This window comes from Pongo abelii, chromosome 1 (assembly GCF_028885655.2).
Source record: "Pongo abelii isolate AG06213 chromosome 1, NHGRI_mPonAbe1-v2.0_pri, whole genome shotgun sequence".
In the NCBI taxonomy this organism is placed as follows: domain Eukaryota; kingdom Metazoa; phylum Chordata; class Mammalia; order Primates; family Hominidae; genus Pongo; species Pongo abelii.
In genome coordinates, this window is record NC_071985.2 from 16,567,766 (window position 1) to 16,589,918 (window position 22,153).

General features: G+C 42.2%; 1 long non-coding RNA gene across 1 annotated transcript; it reads left to right on the top strand.

The window, feature by feature from the left end:
* The first annotated feature begins 545 nt into the window (after nt 1-545).
* Nucleotides 546-16,947, top strand: LOC129060956 (uncharacterized). The gene is made up of 3 exons (XR_008527865.2): nt 546-928; nt 12,970-13,176; nt 15,056-16,947. It is a non-coding gene; the product is annotated as an uncharacterized LOC129060956 (long non-coding RNA).
* The last annotated feature ends 5,206 nt before the right edge of the window (nt 16,948-22,153 follow it).

Here is a 22,153-nt window from a genome sequence, read left to right on the forward strand (position 1 = left end):
GCTGAAAGCAGGGGAGTATGTGAGTGAACTTGCGTTTTAATAGGATCACTTAAATGCAGAGAACTGACTGGAAAGGGGCAAACCTGAAAGCAAGATGACTAGGGAGGGCAGGTGCAGTGATCCAGCCAGTGATGAGGTGGCCCCATGTATTAGTCCATTTTCACGTTGCTGATAAAGACACACCCAAGACTGGGAAGAAAAATAGGTTTAGTGGACTCACAGTTCCATGTGGCTGGGGAGGCCTCAGTCCTGGTGGAAGGTGAAAGGCACTTCTTACCTGGCCATGGCAAGAGAGACTGAGATTGTGCAGGGAAATTGCCGTTTTCAAAACCATCAGAGCTCATGAGACTTATGCACTATCATGAGAACAGCACGGAGAACAGAACGTCTCCATGATTCAATTACTTCCAACCAGGTTCCTCCCATGACACGTAGGAATTGTGGGAGTTACAATTCAAGATGAGATTTGGGTGGGGACACAGCCAAACCATATCACCCCAGGAGGGTGGAGATCAGTCATGAGATTCCACAGTTGCTGTGGAAGCAGAATCTATAGAACACAGCAACTCAACAATCAACAGGGCTTTGAAGTGGAAAAGGAGTGGGTAGTGGGGGTGTGTGTGGCTTTAGGGTCTCTGGCTTAGGAAGCTGAGTCTCCGTAGTGCCATTCATACGGATGGAATGAGGGAAGAAGCAGTTTCATGGGAAAGTAGTAAATTTGATTGAGTAACAAGAGCTTGGGGGATCCAGAAGAGAGCTAGGTTTGCAGTTCGGGAGTCCAGGAGAGAGTCAGACTGAAAACATAAGCCCATGGATAGTCAGTCATTGAAGCCATGGGAATGAAGATCACCTATGGGAAACACAGATGGAAGAGAATGTTACAACAATGAAGTGTGGTCTATACAATTAATTGCTGCAAAGAGCTCAGGTAAGATAAGGACTGAAAAATAGCCATCGGGTTTAGTAACAACAATGCCTTTGGTGACATTGGAAGTACAACCTTAAAAGTGACACAGTAGGCCAGGTGCAGTGGCTCAAGCCTGTAATGCCAGCACTTTGGGAGGCTGAGGCAGGTGCATCACGTGGTCAAGAGATCAAGACCATCCTGGCCAACATGATGAAATCCCATCTCTACTAAAAATACAAAAAATTAGCTGGGTGTTGTGGCATACCAGTAGTCCCAGCTACTCAGGAGGCTGAGGGAGGAGGATTGCTTGGACTCTGGAGGTGGAGGTTACAATGAGCCGAGATCGCACCACTGCACTCTAGCCTGGCAACAGAGCGAGACTCCATCTCAAAAAAAAAAAAAAAAAAGTGGCACAGTAGGTGCAGAACACTGTGTACAGAATGCAAGAAGTAGCCACGAGGCAATGAAGACAGTGCAGACAAGGCTCAGAATGCATGATTCTGAAGGAAAGGGGAGAGATAATGAGGCTGTCTAGTGAGGAAAGTGGAGTGATTGAAAAAAATTCTTTTTAAAGACAGATGTGTCTGGAACACATTTAAATACTGATAAAAATAGACTAGAGCATTGATGGAAATCAAATACGGTTATTTTAAATTTGGGAATATAAGAGCTCTAAGGTAATATGTTAGCCAGATATAATTTTTTTCACTTTAGAAAAAATCAGTTTGATAATAATAGGTATGATTTACCATACCTGCTATGTGCCAAGCACTTTACTGGGCATTTTATATCTCCAGTGATTTTATGTTTAAACAACATTAGGAAGTAGGCATTGCTATCATTGCTATCATTATTTTTCAGATGAGAAAATGAAGATGTTATGTGTCTTTCTCAGCCCATGAGTAGTAGATTTTCAGTTCAAATTCCAACCTTTCTCCAAATCCATATTCCTTACACAGCACCACCTCTCAGCGTATATTTGCTATGTGGTAGCAGAATCCTTGGTGAATGAGCATCAAAAGGCATGTTTTGATCAGGCTAGGAAATGAGGAGAGAATGCAAAGATCTGAAAGGATCCCCTGTCTGGAATAAATCTTGGTAAAAGATGCTACGAAAGCTGGACCTAGGACAGGAGGATATGAAGAGCAAAGGGAGACAGGCAGAATGAGAATATGGTAATAGCAGGGGTACCAAAGCATTGTGTAGGGGAATAAAGTCCAGCAAAGTGGGGAGGAGTAGAAAAGAAGAACCCATGTCCTAGGCCAGCCTACACAGCACTCCTGAACAGGGGAGATCTGGTAATTACTCTATTGATTTTACACATCTGGATAAAGGAAATGCCAGTGATAGGCTGCTGACAACCACCTTTCTCTACTACACTCCTTATGTGCATATCCAACCACTTATTTGAAACCTCTACTCTTGATTTCTCAAGAGTAGAATTCTTCCCCAAGCCTCCCCATTTCAGTAAATTACTCTACCTCCTATCCAGTTGTTCAAGAAGTCATTCTTGATTTCTCATTCCTGTTTATTCCATATAATCATTATCTGTTGCTGTGTAGCAATATTACTAGAAACTTAGTGGCTTGAAGCATACTTCTGATCTCAGTTTCTATGAGCAGGAATACAGACATAGCTTCCTCTGCTTCAGGGTCTCTCACAAGGCTGCAATCAAGGCGTTGCCCAGGCTGCAGTCTCATCTGAGGCTCAAGTGGGGAATTATCTAATTCCTCATAGTTATTGGCAAGATTCAGTTCTTTGTGGGTTACTGGACTGAAGGCCTGAGGTCCTTACTGGCTATTGGCCAGACATCTTTCATTGCCATAAAGGCCTCTCCATACAGAAACTTGCTTCATCAATGCCAGCAAGGGTGAGAGCTAATAAAGAGTCTGCTATCAAAACAGACATTTAGATCTCATGTACTGCATTCACAGAAGTGCCATGCAATCACTGTTTCTATATTTTGTTGGTTAGAAACAAGTCATAGGCTCACCCCATATTCAAACACAGGAGACTTCACAAGGGCATGAATATCAGGAGGTGAGGATAAACAGAGGTCATCCTAATGTCTGCCTACTACATCCCATCACCCAGTTCATTGCTAAGTCTTGTGAATGCTATTCCCAAAATTCCCCTTGCATTTGTTCATATTCGTCCATTTCCAGGGCCACCATCACCAATTCAGGGACCATCTCTCACTGGACAATTCTTTGGCCGCCTTGGTTTCATTCTTTCCTCTCTGAAGTCTATTCTACACACTTAGATCATATAATTTCTCTTCCATACTTTAAAAATCCTCCAAAAAGTTCCCACTGATGACAAAATAAAATTGAAACTCCAACAAGACCCTACATTTCCTGGCCTGCTGGCCTCTGACTTAATCTGATTTCATATTCCACAACTCAGTATACTCGGAGTGCCAGCTGCTTATGCTTCTCCAACTCCCTGAGTTTATTCCTGCTTTTCAGAATTTATTCTTCATATTTTCTCTGCCTGAAATGTTCTTTCCCCCAGGTCTTTTGCAAAGCTGTGCCTCCCTTGTCATTCAGCCCCAGCCCAAGTGACACGTCCTTGGAGAGGCTTGCCCTGCTGTATTAGTCTGTTTTCACACTGCTATAAAGAATACTACCCAAGACTGGGAAATTTATAAAGGAAAGAGCTTTAATTGACTCAAAAGTTCCACATGGCTGGGGAGGCCTCGGGAAACTTAAAATCATGGCAGAAGGGGAAGCAGGCACGTCTTACATGGTAGCAGGCAAGAGGAGAGTGAGCAAAGGAGGAACTTGCCAAGCACTTACAAAACCATCAGATCTTGTGAGAACTCACTCACTACCATGAGAATAGCATGGGGGAAATTGCTCCTATGATCCAATCACCTCCTACCAGGTTCCTCCCTGAACACCCAGGGACTGCAATTTAAGATGAGATTTGGGTGGGGACACGAAGCCAAACCATATCACCTGCCCAAAGAGAAAAGGAGGAACCAGGATGATTTCCAGGCAATCACCCAAGCTATCTCTATCACATTGCCTCTTTTAATTTTATTAAAGCCCTTATCATTCACTGTCATTTTCTTATTTACTTATTAACTGTCTTTTCTTTTATTAGAGTTTAAGATCTGTGAGAGCAAAATCCCTGACTTTCTCATTTTCCACTATATATTCCCATTATCTAGAGTCAGGCTTCAAATATAACAGGCACTGGGTAAACATTGCTGAATGAATGAATGAATGGATGGTCAATTAATTAATGAATCAAATTACCCATTCTGGGCTATCTTTAGTTGTCTGCACAACATTAATAATTTTAAAACTGGGCTGGGAATGGTGGCTCACTCCTGTAATTCCAGCACTTTGGGAGGCTGAAGGTGAGAGGATCACTTGAGGCCAGGAGTTCAAGAACAGCCTGAGCAGCAAAGTGAGACTCCATCTCTACGAAACAACAACAAAATAGTCAGATGGCCAGATGTGGTGGCACACCCTCACAGTCACAGCTACTTGGGAGGCTGAGGTGGGAAGATCACTCGAGCCCAGGAATTCAAGGTTGCAGTGAGCTATGATCATACTACTGCACTCCAGCCTGGGTGACAGAGTGAGACCGTGTCTCTAAATAGATTAGAAATAAATTTAAAAAACTGAAGTGCTTTTGTATGCCCTTATTTTATTGCCACTGAGATCCAGCCTTAGAAAGTTTCCCTCACCATTCTTTAGGAAGATTTTATAGCCCATTCATTGAACACCACTTATTTCTCATGCACCCCAAGACGTATTTTATAGCACAAAATTAACAAAATGCTTTCCTGGAACAAAAATGCCACCACAGAAGGCATTTTGTCGAGGTCTTCAGGGAGCCAAATTAACCCAGTGGACCTAAAGAGAGAGCATCTCCATCACGCCTGCAGGGACTGACAGAGAAGATAATCTCAGTATTCCTTGGCCACAGCTGTTCTGTGGGCATCATAGCTGGTTTCTACTATGATGTCTCTTTCACAGGTATGAACATTTCTGTAGGAAAATAAAGGGTTGCACCAAATGAAAATGAAAGCAACTCACTGAGAAATAATGCCATGTGGGAGATATAGAGGAGTCCAAGAAAATTAAAAACATTCCAAGTTGCTGTTTTGGTTTGTTCTATTTCTCATTCTGATGAGGCCAAATGATTGACATCTGTTAGACACTCTTTTGTGTTTCAGAGCTGATGTCGTACCCATTCAGAATTTAAAAAGAAAAGTTAATCATGATTATTGCCTCATGGTGTATATCAGTCTGCTGAAGGATTTTTCTGAAGTGAATACATGTTTTTGGCAGCTCTTGTCTGGGGGAGAGAGCCACCTGCTCTAATTCTTCAGCTCGTGGGAAGGTTTGGCACTATCCTCTGTTGCTCTTTAAACCAATACTAACTAGGGAATAATAGGAATATGAAACAAAAGAAACAAACAAGGAGAAACATCTCTTCTATTGGTGTAGCCATCAAGGTCTACTCAGAAAAATAAAGCCCAGATGAAAGAGTTCAATGGTAAGAATTTAATTAGAGGAACTAGTTAGGAAGGTGCTGGAAGAGCTGAAATGGCCAACAAGGGGCAGTGAAAGACGACATCAGTTCTTTGCATCTCAGAGGAGATTCAACTAAGTGCCTTGCCCCAAACAACCTGATACATCAGGTTAGCAATAGCGGCAAGCTGCGACCACACAGGAAGGCGGTGTTATGGGTTAAATTGTATCCCCTCAAAAAGGTATATTGAAATTAGATCATCACAAATGTAAGGAGTTAAGTTAGAATTAGGTTGGACTGGAATAGTGGGCCCCTAATCTAATAGGACTAGTGTCCTTATAAAAAGAGAAGAGACACAGAGACATAGGGGCAAGATGGCCTTCTGATAACAGAGACAGACTAGAATAACGCAGCTGCAAACTAGGGAATGCCAGGGATTGTGGCCACCACCAGAAGCTTGCAAAAGGTGAGGACAGATTCTATGCAGTGTCCCAGAGGGAGCACGGCCCTGCTGACTCCCTGATTTTGAACTTTCAGCCTCCAGAGCTGTGAGACAAAACGTCTCTGTTGTTTTAAAATACCCAGTCTACAGTACATTGTTAGAGCAGCCCTGAGAAACTAATATGAAGAGTGTATTCAGAATCCAAGCCCAGGACCACCTGGGGGAGGTGGATTTATGAGGCGGCCTGGGAAGAGGCTAGGGTCACGGAGGAAGGGCCTAGCTGGCAGGATCTGGGACTGCAGAGGAGACTCAGTCATTGCTGGAGAAGCCACCAAAGCAGGTGAGTGTCAGGGAAGGACGGAGAAATACTCTGGTCTCTCTATTCCTCTCATCCTCCCAGCTCCTGCCAGTGCCTCTCTGTTTCTGAATCTAGTTAGAAACCAGTTGGCACAAGAGACTGCAAAATTGTTGTTTTTGGGGGCAGGGTGAGGAATAAATCTGAGTAAAAAAAGGCAATGCCTGTCACTCTAAGGGGCTGTCACGTTAGGCTGGCATGTGCACTGTATGTTCTGTTCTCTGCAGCCAAGTCGGGAAATACAGGATATCGATTACTGCACATACCCTAACAGTAGGATTGTGGAGGTTGTTTGAAGTGAAAAAGATCCTAAACACAAAGGCAAAATATTACAAGCCACTGTGGTTTCATTATTAAAGGCATTTGTCCAATGACCTGGAGTCAAGAAAACTGCCACAAATTGGATTTTTGACAATTTGGATGTTGGATTTTGGACAAAGATGGTTCACTTTTTCTATCATGTTATGAAGAAGAACTGAAACAATGGTATTGGGTATTGCTATGAAGAAACGGAGAAAATTTAGGGCTGAAGACCTGCAAAATTTGTTTTTTAAATAGACAGAAACTTCTCCTTCACCCACTAAAATCTGCCAAAATCAAGAAGGAAGTGAATAGATGCTAGAGTGATATTTATTTCACGACCCTATATGACTCCCCTGGACCTAACGTTCCACAGTAAAAATTAAAACAGTATATATGCAGCGGTCATTTGCAAAAGGATTGGAAACACTTGTGGATCTAAACAAATGCAGATACTTAAAATAAAAATCCCCACCATTCTTTAAAGGAAGAAGCATTTGGTAATGAACTTGAGATAAAGTTTTCTTTCTTTCTCTTTTTTTTTTTTTTTTTTTTTTTGAGATGGAGTCTCGCTCTGTTGCCCGGGCTGGAGTGCAGTGGCGCGATCTCGGCTCACTGCCAACTCCACTTCCTGGGTTCACGCCATTCTCCTGCCTCAGCCTCCCGAGTAGCTGGGACTACAGGCCCCCGCCACCACGCCCGGCTAATTTTTTGTATTTTTAGTAGAGACGGGGTTTCACCGTGTTAGCCGGGATGGTCTCGATCTCCTGACCTTGTGATCCACCTGCCTCGACCTCCCAAAGTGCTGGGATTTGCAAGCGTGAGCCACCGCACCCGGCCTAAGTTTTCTTTCATATAAAACAGAATAATATAATATATGTGCATATATTTTATAATGTATTTTAATATTTATAGATAATATTTTAAAATTTGTGACAAAATAAGGCATACACATTTATTTGCCAGGACAAAACTCTTCTTGGAACACAACATTTATGAAATTAGTCCTTGTATTGGTGACAGTAGGCATTGTCTCTAACCAATATCTTGTTCTGACTGCTAATCTTTTTTTTAAAAAGGGCACCACAATCAATCATTCATCAAAAATAACAGGCAGAAAAGGACTGAGGAAATGTGATTATTGCTTTCCAAAGTTTCAAATTAGCATAGAAATAGAAGGTAAGCTATCACACCACTAAATAATTAATGTGGCCACAGCAAACGTTGGAGCTTACAAGGAGGCCTTTGACATGTGTGGGATGATAGTACGTTCATGGTCATTACACCTAATGTATAACTTTTTGACCTTGCTGATTGAAGTGAACGTTACAAGTTATAAATGTGATATTCTGTTGGAAAAGGTTGAGGTTTTTAAATAGATCCATCAGTGTCATGTTCAAACCACAACAAACACGAAATGATAAACAAAATTGAAACCCACAGGAAGACCTCCAAAGAGCCAACATGCTCACATGCAAGGAATGCTCACTGCAGCACACTGCAACTGGGCGTGGGCCTGGGACACAGCAGGACACAAAAACTCCTCTGGGGCCGGGCGCGGTGGCTCACGCCTGTAATCCCAGCACTTTGGGAGGCCGAGGCGGGCGGATCATGAGGTCAGGAGATCGAGACCATCCTGGCTAACACGGTGAAACCCCGTCCTACTAAAAAATACAAAAAAAAAAATTAGCCGGGCATGGTGGCAGGGGCCTGTAGTCCCAGCTACTCGGGAGGCTGAGGCAGGAGAATGGCGTGAACCCGGGAGGCAGAGCTTGCAGTGAGCCAAGATGACGCCACTGCACTCCAGCCTGGGCAACAGAGCGAGACTCCGTCTCAAAAAAAAAAAAAAACTCCTCTGTAGGGTGATATAAATCCTTCCACATCTATATCGCTTAGTTGTAAAGTAAGGGAAGGGAGAAAAAGACAATCCAAACTGGCAGTGGCACTCAGGAATGGAGTGTCAGAAATAGATTCTTGAGCAGAACCTTCAAATAGATCATGAATCAAAGAGGAGAAGAAAAAAGAAATGTGGGTTGCAAATACAAAATTAGCATAAACCAAGAGAACAGACTTTATGTAGCGTGAGGAAGATAAGTATTTCTCTTGAGTGTCCATAAAAGTGTCCCCTGGGAGTACCATGGACACTTTCTTACCGTGTCCCTGGAGGTTTCATACTAGGCAGCATGCTTTCATAGTAGGTGGGCATAGACAGGCTAAGTGCCTTGTCCAAAACAACCCAATACATCAGAGTAGAGCTAAGATGGGTCTTCTCAGTCCTTGAGTTTAAGGACTTTGATCACTTAATCGAGTCATGCTGCAGCTCTCAAAGATGACTTGGCTTCCTGCAGGTCCAAAGCACATTACCAACTTAATAAGTAATTATACTAAAATGCAAGAAGGCTACATGTGCACAGTGTTTATCCCTCAGGATCCCTGTATGACCATAGTAAGTTTTTATTGCTGAGAGATGGAAAGGAGAAATTTTACACAAAAATCAGGATGGGCAGAGCACTGCCCATGTACCTTACTTTAAAAAAAACAAAAAACAAAAAACAAAAAAACTCTTCCTAGTGTTTAATATCCAAATGACTTAGTATTTGTTTGTCCCCTGAGAAAATATTTTATTGAAAGCTACATAAATACTATTCTGGTGATTCTTATATAAAACACCGAATCCCAGTTACCATCTCTTAAAGAACACAGATGCGGATGAAGTTCACCTGGGTGGCATGCTCACCATTTAACCAGAAAGCTAGTACACCTTGTTTACGATTCCCAAAGGGAATAGAGCAAAACTTGCTCTATACTAAAGGCAAAATAATGAAATCTGATGACAAAACACCATCATAAAATAAAGATAATATTAACCATTTATTAGGTTCTAGGTGAACTAAAATTTGAGCAAAAGGGTGAATTTACTCTGGGGGTTGGTAGAAGACAAGAATGTTTGTAGACTGTTTAGAAGGGAATCTAGTGGTAAATGGTCACCCATTTTTCTGTGTACGTCAGGGAGTTTCATTAGAAAAATCTCTGCTAGTGCATTGATATTCTCCCACAGCTGTGGCCAGTAAGTGTGTCATAGTTACTGATGCCAATTTGACAAGAAGGCTGAAGTGAGTCCAAGTGTGGGAGTCTTACTTTCTTAGCAGGCTCCATCGTCTCCACTGTGTAATCTGACCAACTATTCCACTTCAATGTACTTTTTTCGCTATAAACACAGAAGTGTTTCCTCTCATCTACACTCCTCTAAGAATATTACTCTTATAATGCTAAGAAAATCTTTGTAGTTATTTGAAAACAGAACAACGTGAGCAAAAACAATTCTTTTTCAGAGGGTTAAAAATAAATAGCCACTTAACCACACAAGGGTTAAAGTATTTCAGGTTATTTAAAATACAGTAACTTGACTGACTGTCCCAAGTGGGATATAACCTAATGGTAAAAAGAAACTCTAGAGAATTTTTTTTTTTTTTTTTTTTTTTTGAGACAGAGTCTCATTCTGTCGCCAGGCTGGAGTGCAGTGGCGTGATCTCAGCTCACTGCAACCTCCGCCTCCCAGGTTCAAGCGATTCTCTGCCTCAGCCTCCTGAGTAGCTGGGACTACAGGCGCACGCCACCATGCCCAGCTGATTCTTGTATTTTTAGTAGAGACCAGGCTTCATCATGTTGGCCAGGATGGTCTTGATCTTTTGACCTCAGGTGATCCGCCTGCCTTGGCCTCCCAAAGTGCTGGTATTACAGGCGTGAGCCACTGCGCCTGGTCCTACTCTGGAGAAATTTTAAACTGTATTCAATATTTATATTGAATGATTTGGGCATCATTTTTCTGAAACTAAGACATGTAAGGTAAAAACAAGTAATTATGTTAACTTTGCCAGAACCAAGAATTTCAGGTTAAGTGATTAGAGTCACAAATATAAAATCAAAAAGTAAAATTTATCTGTCTTCTATTTCAGTTGACTGTGTCACTATGCTTGTAAGGTATTCTTTTCTTTTAAAAGTGCATATTTTATATAGCCTTGTCCACTGAAAGGGGCAAAGAAATATGGAGCAAGGAACACGTCTAGGGCTCAGACTGTGATCTCGCAACATCGTTTCGCACGTCAAGTCTCTTTGGAGAAATGACTGTGTCAGATCTGGTTCAGGAAATAGATAAGATGAGCTAGAGTATCTTATTATACTAGAACATAAGATAAATCTTTTAAAGATCACTAGGATCATGTCAAAAGGGTTTAGAAGCCAAATTAAAGAGACACCCTCACTCACTAAAGATGGGACAGTTGGGTTCTCAAAAAGGATAGTAACTGCAAATAATTTTTAGGCATCTAATATTGTATCATTCATGAGTTCAAAATGATACTGAAAATGAGCCACCATTGGTCTTTGGTCACATTTAGCAGATGTTAGGGAACTAACTATTCTAAAACTGAGAAAACAGTCAAGCATTTATTCTGCTTTTGCTTTACAAACTATGCTTAGGGATTATCATATAGCTCATGAAGAAAAGTCTTTCTTTATAGCAGCACTCCAGCTACTAAATGAAGGATTAATATAATGACATCATTTCAGAACTCCTAGTAAAATAATGGATGTAGGCAGTGATCATCAATGACTGCTAAAACTGTTAAATGAGAAACTGATGGGGAACTTTAAAATGATGGAAAGACTAACAAGATTTGACCCAGCAATCAATCTTAACATCCCATAAAGGAAGATAATCAGACATTATGTGCCTCCTGTTGAAAGTACACAACTATGAGTCATTCCTGCCAAAAAACAGAAATTTAATCTGATAAATCTTCCAAATCGAATTGCCAGCTTTTAAGAAAACAGAATGTGTTAAATGATACCATGAAGATGCAATTAGTAAAATTCATAGGAAAAATGACCTGGTTTCTTTAATCTCTTCAACAAACACATGAAAAGAAAAATACAGAGAGAGAAATCTATAGATTAAAATAAACAAGAGGGGCCTGGCTTGGTGGCTCCCAGCACTTTGGGAGGCCGAGGCGGACAGATCACTTGAGCCCAGGGGTTCAAGACCAACCTGGGCAACATGGAAAAACCCTGTCTCTACAAAAAAATACAAAAATCAGCCAGGCATGGTGGCATGCAACTGTGGTCTCAGCTGCTTGGGGGCCTGAGGCTGGAGGATTGCTTGATCCCAGGAGGTCTAGGCTGCAGTGAGTCAAGATCACACCACTGCACTCCAGCCTGGTTAACAAAGTGACATCCTGTCAAAAAAATTTAAAAAAGAAAGAAACTTAAGAGTTATGTCAACCAAATGCAATGTGTATCTATTGATCCTGATTCAAATAAACCAACTGCTGTAAAATATTTTGAGATAATCTTAGAAATTTGAATAGACTGAATATTTTATGATATTAAGAAATTATTAATAATTTTATGTGCAATATTTATGTTTTGATCATGTTTTAAAAGAGCCCTTGGCCGGATGTGGTGGCTCACACCTGTAATCCCAGCACTTTGGGAGGCCGAGATGGGAATCACTTAAGGTCAGGAGTTTGAGACCAGCCTGGCCAACATAATGAAACCCTGTCTCTACTAAAAATACAAAAATTAGCTGGGCGTGGTGGCGCACCTGTAGTCCAAGCTACTCAGGAGGCTGAGGCAGGAGAATTGCTTGAACCTGGGAGGCAGAGGTTGCTGTGAGCTGAGATTGTGTCACTGCACTCCAGCCTGGGCGACAAAGCGAGACTCTGTTTCAACTAATAATAATAAGCCCGTAACTTGCAGAAATACATAGTAAAATATTTTCAGATGAAATGATGTGTCAAGGATTTGCTTGAAAAGAACCGAGTTTGGGAGGGAAACAATGGAACATTGGAGGAGGTATTTGTGCAACAGTATCAACCACAGGTTAATAATTATTGAACTAAGTAACAAATACATGAGAGTTTATTATAGTATTCTCTACTTTTGTATGTGCTTAATAATTTTATAGCAAAGAATGGAAAATACGAAAGCTCTAAAAACCAATGTTATTCAAATGCTTACATTACCAAAAGTTAAAATTATACACACATTATTCTGTTCATGTTTCTCTCCCATTGTCTAAGATCATTTTATTTATTCTAAATATTATGGGAGAAAATTTGATAACATCTCCTTGGCCTCTTTAATGATTAAAAGTAGAATTGAGGTCTCAGTGGACCTAGTGTAGCCACAGATTGGACCCTAAAGGAAAAGATAGGTTGGTGCTGCCTTCCATTTGTGAACATGGCTCTTTAAATAAGTAGTAGCTTAAAATAATTTGCCTTTGGGTATCATACTCAGTGAATATAAAATGATGAAACAACAATCCTTAAGCTGCTAGAGCTGGGGTGGGAAGGGGTATCATAGCATAATAGAGCAAGTGTCATAACATCAATGACTTCCACTGTGTGGTACAGGAGAGAGAATTTTTAGGTCTTTCTCAAGCTGAAGGATGCTCTTTTTCTGCTCTCCTTACAGAATAGAGTGATCTGTGATATCTTCCCGCTACTCCCAAGTCGGGAGAGAGAGAGAATGAAGACCCATTGCTGTACAGGAACAAACTGAACGTGTTGAAGGTCCCGCAAGGCGAGGGTGGCTGGAATGCAGACACAACACCAGGAGGAACAGGAGATGGGGCTGACAAGAGAGGCAGGAGTCAGATCTCATGGGAACTGTCACCTGCAGGTAAGAGGTTTGGACTTCATCCCACATGCGATAAGAAGTCATTGTTGGGATTTTAAGCTGGCAAGGGCAGTGGCTATATTTGCCTTTTTAAAAGTTCACTCTGGCTGCATGAGGTAAAAAGGATCAGAGAGGGACAAGCATGGAATCATGTCAGAAATGTAACCCTCTCACCAGGCACAATGGTAACATGGTGGAGGTGGTGGAAATGGAGAGAAGTAGGCAGATATGAGATATAATTTGGAGATAGAATAGACAGGACTGGGTTTTTTTGTTGTTTTTTGTTTGTTTTTGTTTTTTTTGAGACAGAGTCTCCCTCTGTCACCAGGCTGGAGTGCAGTGGCACCATCTCAGCTCACTGCAACCTCTGCCTCCCAGGTTCAAGCGATTCTCCTGCCTCAGCCTCCTGAGTAGCTGGGACTACAGGCATGTGCCACCGTGCTCCGTTAATTTTTGTATTTTAATAGAGATGGGGTTTCACCCTGTTGGTCAAGATGGTCTCAATCTCATGACCTCATGATCCGCCCACCTCGGCCTCCCAAAGTGCTGGGATTACAGGCATGAGCCACCACGCCCAGCCAGGACTTGTTGATGTATTGGTTAAGGAGGATCACGGACAGAAGTTTCAAAGGTAACACACAAATTTTTTCGTATGATCACCCAGAAGAAGAGATGCATTTATAACTAAATGAAGAACACAGGAAAAGAGGCATATTTGTGACCAGAGATCAAGAATAAAGTTTTGAGCATATTAAGTTTGAGATGCTGATTAATCTATCCAAGGGACATCCCAGTGATGATAAACAGAAGTTAGAATGTACATCTGGAGTAAAGAAATATCATCAGGCATTTAAGCCAGGCATGGTGGCATGCACCTGTAATCCCCGCATTTTGGGAGCCCGAGGTGGGTGGATCACCTGAGGTCAGGAGTCCGAGACCAGCCTGGCCAACATGGCCAAATGCCAACTCTACTAAAAATACAATTAGCTGGGAGTAGTGGCCCATGCCTGTAATCCCAGCTAGTCGGGAGGCTGAGGTAGGAGAATTACTGGAATCTTGTTGCAGTGAGCACAGATCGTGCTATTGCACTCCAGCCTGGGCAATAGAGCAAGACTCCATCTCAAAAAAGGTGGGGGTGGGGAGAATGGGTGGGGGAAAGAAACATCATCAGACATTTGCCCAAGGTGGAAAAGTGATAGCCCCTAATGTTGATCAGAGCAGGAAGTATTAAAAGACTGGGTGGGGTCATAGAGAGAGAGGCAACTGAAGTTAGAAGCCCCCGGAACTGATAAGACCCATCATATTGACCATCTTAGGCTGTGGCCCTCCAAGTCCCAGCCACACTAGCAAATACAATGCTCCTCTAGTGAGTTCTGTTGTTCCCCAAACATGGGACAACTTCTCAGCTTTCTGAGGAAGCTTTCCTAGGATGAAGTGATTCTTCTGCCATCCTGTAAGTATGACTCTGAGCTTTGAAGACAGGGCTGACCCAGGGGAAGCCCAGGATTGGGACAGAATTGACTAAAATCTTAGGATAGTGTCCAGGGACCAGATAAATTTTTTTTGTCTTTCTTAAGGAAGCCTCTTATCAAGGTAATTATTGTGAAAAGTAGGAAATGATTTGTGGTACTGCCCAGTAAGCCTCAAATATTGCTGGAAATCATTAATCATATCAAGGTAGGGACATGCCGTGCCCTCTTTAGAAGTACAAGTGCCTTCTTCAGCAGGCAGGGATTTTACCCAGAAATTTTACTCTGACACTCTCAGATAAATATTTTTTAGGTTTGGGTTTGGAGTTAAAGCTGCAAACATCATCAGAGTCTCATGGGATACCAGAATGAGAAAAGTAGTCCAAGCAAACATCTGTTTTCAATCTTTTCAGTGTTGCAGACCTCTTTGAATACACCATGAGCATTGTGGATTCTCGCCTCTGGAAAATAAAAATCACATACAGAAAAATTCAGACAACTTTAAGGAGTTTGAAGAATCCCTGCTAGTCGTGGACCCATTTGGGGTTGATGGATTCCTGACCATGACTCCTTGGATTCAGAAGTTATGTAAGATGCAGTTTAACAAACACTGGAAATCAAACGAGCATTCTGAGGACAAACAGCATCTTCCATACATCATCTTCTGGAATATCCCAGATCTGGATGAGGTCACAGGAATGTCCATTCATAGGGAGCTCTACCTGGTGCTCAGAGATCATTGAGAGAGGGTAATCATCATGGATGTGTCCAAGTGAAGGTAGTTTGGAAAGAAACAAAGTTACCCTTTTTTCTCACTAAACGTCTTAGGGTCCCCATTAGCAGGAAGGAAGGAAGAGGAAAGGTGAGCTCCCTGGTATTGATGTATTTACAGAGAACCTAGACATCAGCCATACATACAGAGGACACTCATTTGGCCAGAATTTGGGCTTTGACTTTAATTAAATTCCCTTGCTCCCAATAAAACCTCTCTTAATCTGAAAACAATTTGTCATAAGTGATGTACCTGCCAAGACCTCATGGCAAAGAGGCAGGGGGTACCTAGTAAATGTTGCTGGTGAAGTCCAGCATGACTCTAAAGGGACAGTGGCTTCCTTTGGATGGTCATGTGCTGGTGCTGGACATAGCAATCAGAAGGACAGTTGTGAACACTCAGGAGTGAACCAAGATGCAAAATTCAAGTCCGAGGGAAGAAGGGTGCAGTGTAGAGGGAAGAAGGATGCAGTGTGGAAGGAGGGAAGAAAGATGCAGTGTGGAAGAAGGGAAGGCAGATGCTGCAGCCCTGCCTACAAACAAGGAGGGAGCCATTAAGAGCCCCAAGCTGGCCAGGCGCGGTGGCTCACGCCTGTAATCCTAATCCCGGCACTTTGGGAAGCCAAGGTGGACAGATCACCTGAGGTCAGGAGTTTGAGACCAGCTTGACCAACATGGAGAAACTTTGTCTTTACTAAAAATACAAAATTAGCCAGGAGGCTGAGGCAGAAAAATTGCTTGAATCCAGGAGATAGAGGTTGCAGTGAGCCGAGATCATGCCATTGCACTCTAGCCTGGGCAACAAGAGCGAAACTCCATCTCAAAAAAACAAAAAAGCCCCAAGCCTACTTTATCAGACAGAGGAATCAAGTTGTATTTCCTTCTCACCAAGAGACACTGGAAAGCTGTGATCTTACGCCAGTGGAGAAAGTGAGAGGAAAATAAACTCTTTCTAAGGATGAATCCTGAAAGCCTTTCACAGACAATGCTGGTGCTATAAGAATGACCTGTGATGGTTAAGCCATCACCGTCTTCATTCCAATTGACATTCTAGGTAAACCTGTGCACAACTTTTTCTGTGTATTTTCCAAAAAAGGATCATTTTATAAAGGCTCAAGTTATTTACAAATATTGTGCATATTCTTGCTGTTTCTCAGTTCTTTAAGAACCATACAGACATATTGCCTGGATTTTCACCAGCCAGTATGAATGTGCTCACCTTCCCTTGGGTGAGACCACACAGGCACAACACGCAGCTCAGGATAAGTTTTATTGAACTTTTAGAGAGCTAGTTAATTAATTAATTCATTCATTCATTTTTTGAGATGGAGTCCTTCTCTGTCACCCAGGTTGGGGTGCAGTGGCATGATCTCAGCTCACTCCGCCTCCCAGGTTCAAGTGATTCTCTTGCCTCAGCCTCCCGAGTAGCTGGGATTACTGGCATGTGCCACAATACCCAGCTCTTTTTTGTATTTTTAGTACAGACTGGGTTTCACCATGTTAGGCAGGCTGGCCTCGAACTCCTGACCTCAGGTAATCTGCCCGCCTCGGCCTCCCAAAGTGTTGGGATTACAGGCGTGAGCCACGGTGCCGGGACCAAGAGCTAGTTAATTTAAAAAATAGTTTACAAGTTATTTAATAAATGAGAAAATGGAAACTCAGCCCCAAGGGGAAACGGGATTCTAAGTTTAACTTCCTTAGGCAGGTCCAGTTTTGTGTGGTTTCTGTGGTATGGGTGAGTGGTTATCACACAATTTGATCTCATGAGTAAAACTGATGCAGGAGGACTTTTGTTCACTCTGTTTTATTAATGAAATGAATCCAGAGCTGCTTTTCTATGCTAAACACTTTAGAGTAAAGACATAATAAAGACAGCCCTTCCTCCTCTTGTCTGAGGGAATTTAGGAAGACATTCCTTGAGGAATCTATTTAGGGCTTTGGAGACAGGAAAGGTAGCAGGATATGGTAAGAGCAAAAGCATCAGCTACAGTAGGTAATGCCTGGGGTTGTTGAAACTCAAGGAAAAAAAGGTTTCCTGTACAAAAACCAAGCACCGTTTTATTTTAATGCTCAACCGAGACCCCTTCCTGAGGAAACCAGCCATGTCTGTGATTCTTGAAGAAGGTAGTTCCTCTGAGCCCTGTGTTCGCCAGAGGCCTGGAGGAGTAAGTGAGAAGTAGAGGGTGCTGCCAGCACAAATGCTTTGTCATTTAGAAGTGCCCAGGGAGCAGTTATAAAACACACACCTGCAAATTACAAGAGGATGGCATGGGCTCACAGGTGCAGCAAGACATGAAGTGACATCTGTCCTCAGTGTGCCTTTTCTTGGAATGCTCCCGTGTAGAACCCTACGTCACTTTGAACGAACTTCTTTCTGAAGTGCCTGGGGAGCTCTATCTCCAAGCCCCTACCCTAGGTACTTGTCCCCTGAGGCCACCCAATCCCACCCCAGTACTGATGACTCATCTTAGGAACTGGAGATAGTGAAAGACAAGACCAATTGAGCATTTGGATGGGAGAGAACACGACTTACATGCTCTGCTAATCTGGGATCACATTCTTCCCTACAAGTCTGAAAACTAAGTGACAGCCCAAAGTCTCCCTTTTAGCAGGTTACGAGGGGAAGCACACCAACAGGCCTCACAACTGTGTGTGGAATCACTGTGTTCTCAGTGAGGGAGAGAAAATAGAGAATTTTTAAAGCATTCTCCCCAGATAATAGAAGTTTTGATTCGTTCTTTCCCAAGACAAAACCAAAAGTTTGTTTAAATCTTGTTGTTTCGCACACACATTCAGGAGAGCAACTTTGAGTGTCTACTACATACTAGGCATTGCACTGTGTGTGGGGCAATACAGGGGTGATATGGGGCGGAATAAGGCAACTTGAGTGGCCGCTAGGTGTACTGCAGAGGTAGTTAACCTGCACTTTGACAAGCCTCCCTCCCCTCCCTTCCCCTCTCTTCCCCTCCCTTCCCCTCCCCTCCCTTTCCCTTCCCTTTTTTTTTTGAGGTGGAGTCTCGCTCTGTCGCCCAGGCTGGAGTGCAGTGGTGCGATCTCGGCTCACTGCAAGCTCCGCCTGCCGGGTTCGTGCCATTCTCCTGCCTCAGCCTCCCGAGCAGCTGGGACTACAGGGGCCCGCCACCACGCCCGGCTAATTTTTTGTATTTTTAATAGAGATGGAGTTTCACCGTGTTAGCCAGGATGGTCTCGAATTCCTGACCTCGTGATCCACCCGCCTCGGCCTCCCAAAGTTCTGGGATTACAGGAGTGAGCCACCGTGCCCGGCCCATTACTTTTTTTTTTTTTTTTTTTTTTTTAAGGCAGAGTCTCTATCTCCCAGGCTGGAGTGCAGTAGCGTGATCTCTGCTCACTGCAACCTCCACCTCTCAGGTTCAAGCAATTCTCCTGCCACAGCCTCCCAAGTAGCTGGGATTACAGGTGTATGCCACCATTGCCCAACTAATTTTTGTATTTTTAGTAGAGACGGGGTTTCGCCATGTTGACCAGGCTGGTCACAAACTCCTGACCTCAAGTGATCCACCTGCCTCGGCCTCTCAAAGTGCTGAGAATACAGGCGTGAGCCAATGCACCAGGCCTAATTTTCATTAATTTTAATCTTTCTTTTTTTATAAAAGCATTGAAGTTTCTACGTTGTCTTCTGAGGATTAGTTATGCTAGGTTTCAGTTTTGATTGCCTCTTTGTTCCAAAGTTTGTCTAAGGATATATTTCATAATTTCAAAGTATTAACTTCATCACTTTTTATTATTTATTATAACTCTATTCTAACTCAATTGGATGATGATAGAAATAAACTCTCCTTTCTTTGTTCTGTCAACCTAGAAAATAATTTTTATTAGCTATTTGAGAGATTATACATTCATAAATTTCTTTATGTTTTTAATTTTTGTCTGTTACTTATGACTGATTATGAAAGAGTTATATTAAAATTTCCCAGTAATATTACACTTGTATACAGTTCTTTTATTCCTAATAAGTTTTGCCTCATATATTCAGCTGCTGTTTTTTGTGTGCACAGAGGTTTATGAGTTGTTATAATTGTCTGGGTTGTCTAAGAAGCAGACACCGAGATAGAAATGAATAGGGAAGAATTGTATTAGGGGAAATGCCTAAGAAATAAATCGGAGAAGGAGTTGGGAGAGGCTGGGAGAGCTGTCAGATCATAATGAAGACTGACTCTAAGAAAAAGAGAAAGACAAGAAAAATAGAGTTGAAGTGTTTTCAACTGCTGTGAAGTCTAAACATTCAGCACTGCTGTCTGGAAGTCCTTGAGCCAAATTTGGCTGTCCAAGAGTCTTGTGTCTTCCAGGAATGGGCTAATTTACTATGCTATTGCTCTTGTTTATTGTCTGAGAACAGCCTCTGGGAAAGCTGGCCCACCATGAATGGGGTGATAGGTTTAGAGGGCAGTGGCTGGTGCCCACTGTCAATGATGCTCCCTGTAGTTGGAAGTCAGGTAGGTGTATTCTAATGACAATCATTTTCATGTACCTTCCTCAAAAACAAACACATTCAAATTTTATTAACTGATTATTTTAGCATTTCCCAAACCTACTAGATCATGGAATCTTTTTTATTTTTTTTCTACAGAACTCATGGAGCACATCCTGAGAAGTGCTTTTCTAGTTGCACATGCGTAGGCATTGCCCTTGGTCATGTCTAGAGCATTTTACTAATGATATCTATGACAACAGAGAAAGCAAGTATGTTGAATTTGCAGCGGTAATGTAGAGCAAAAGGGAAAACAAATTCAATAGATTTTCAGAAGTCTGTCTACCTATGCAATTATGTTCCAGTTCTAAAAGGCTCTTTGAAAAGCCTTTCATAAATCCAAAGTAAAACAGCCTGTTTTTAGTCTGCAGCCTCTGGGTACATTCCTACCAAAATGGACATGGGTCATGACTTTGAAGCGTTAAAACCAGACACACATTTTCCTAGCTGATGTTTGTTCTGTAAGCATCTAAAGTTTTTGAGACAGTTAATCCCGACCCGAAGCTCAAGATCTCTGAAATTAGTTTCTGGTAACTCCTTAGATGTCATGCCATGCCATGTATATTTGTCTCTTCTCACTTTGATTTTGTGCAGATTCAAATGGCCATGAACCCATTCAACCATACAAAGCTTGAGACAGAAGTTTCCTTGGCAGTAGCATCACCTTGTTCTGTCTTCAAGTTCTCTAACTAACTCTTGGCTTTAGAATACTTAGTCTAATAAACTAAAGCCTAAAAAGTCTACCTCATCTAACAATAGGGTTGATCTTTCAACCACATACATCTCTTTTCCTTGTCTTGCCTACTATTGTCAGTTGCATAGACTTTTTTGTTCACTGATGTTTCACTGTTTATCCTTGAGAATCATTCCTACTGTCAAATGACTCATCTCAGCTGCATATGTTGCATTTGTCATTTCGTCACCACTTTCAATTTTTACAAGTCAACTTCCTTTGTTTTCCTTATAATCTTAAGTCTCTAGGTATGAATGCTTTCAATATTTTCTTAATAGTACTTTTCAAATAGTATGCATTTAATAATGTCCTTAAAACAGCTCAATAATAAGCACAGACCAATAAAGAGTGTGACAGCTGGCCAGGCGTGGATGCTCATGCCTGTAATCCCAGAACTTTGGGAGGCCGAGGCGGGTGGATCACCTGAGGGCAGGAGTTCGAGACCAGCCTGGCCACTACTGGTGAAACCCCATCTCTACTAAAATAGAAAAATTAGCTGGGCGTGGTGGCGCATGCCTATAATCCCAGCTACTCTGGAGACTGAGGCAGGAGAATCACTTGAATCTGGGAGGCAAATGTTGCAGTGAGCCAAGATCACGCCACTGCACTCCAGCCTGGGCAACAAGAGTGAGACCCTGTCTCAAAAAAAAAAAAGAGTGTGACAGCTGAGTATGCAACCACTGATGTCATCTGTTGGTGGCAGTGGGACCTGAAACAATTTGCTCTGATGGAAAGCTTTGCTTATATCTACAAAAGTTTATTGGTGGAAAACTCATAAAGAAAGATGATTCTATATTAATCTCTATAGCTAGAGGGGGTTTATAAGTAATGCCACATATGGTTTTCTGGTCCCGCTGGAGACAGATTCTTTAAACACAAATGGGGAAAGAATGGTAGTTATGACTTCAGATACCAAACCAATTTACCTTAAAGTCTCCTGTAAATTAAACCAGCTTTGATCCACCAGTCCTGGCTCATTGGTGACCTGGGTTTTATTCCTAATTTGATTCAGGTAGCTTTAGTTTTATCTGAATGGTACCAATCTTTCACTGATAATCTGGCATTGACACATACAATTCCTGGCTTCATCTTTGTGTATAAATAATAAGCCCTAACCTCAATCAAGCTGGTGATGTCTTTGCCTGAGGTCCCAAGTGTCCTTTTAGTAAAAGGCTAGAATTACATTAATTGATAATAAACTTCACCTGGATACAAGGTTCTTCCAGGACCTGCATTTGGTTGGACGGTTCTTAGTTGTTTCCTTGAGTTTCTTTCCTTCTTTTTTTTTTTTTTTTTTCTTTTTAGAGACAGAGTTTCACTCTGTTGCCCTGGCTGCTGTGCAGTGGTGTGGTACAAGAACAGCTCACTGCAACTTTGAACTCCTGGGCTCAAGTGATCCTCCCATCTCAGCCTCCCAGGTGGCTGGGACTACAGCTGAGCACCACTATGCCTTGCTAATTTTTAGATTTTCTGTAGAGACAGAGTCTCACTGTGTTT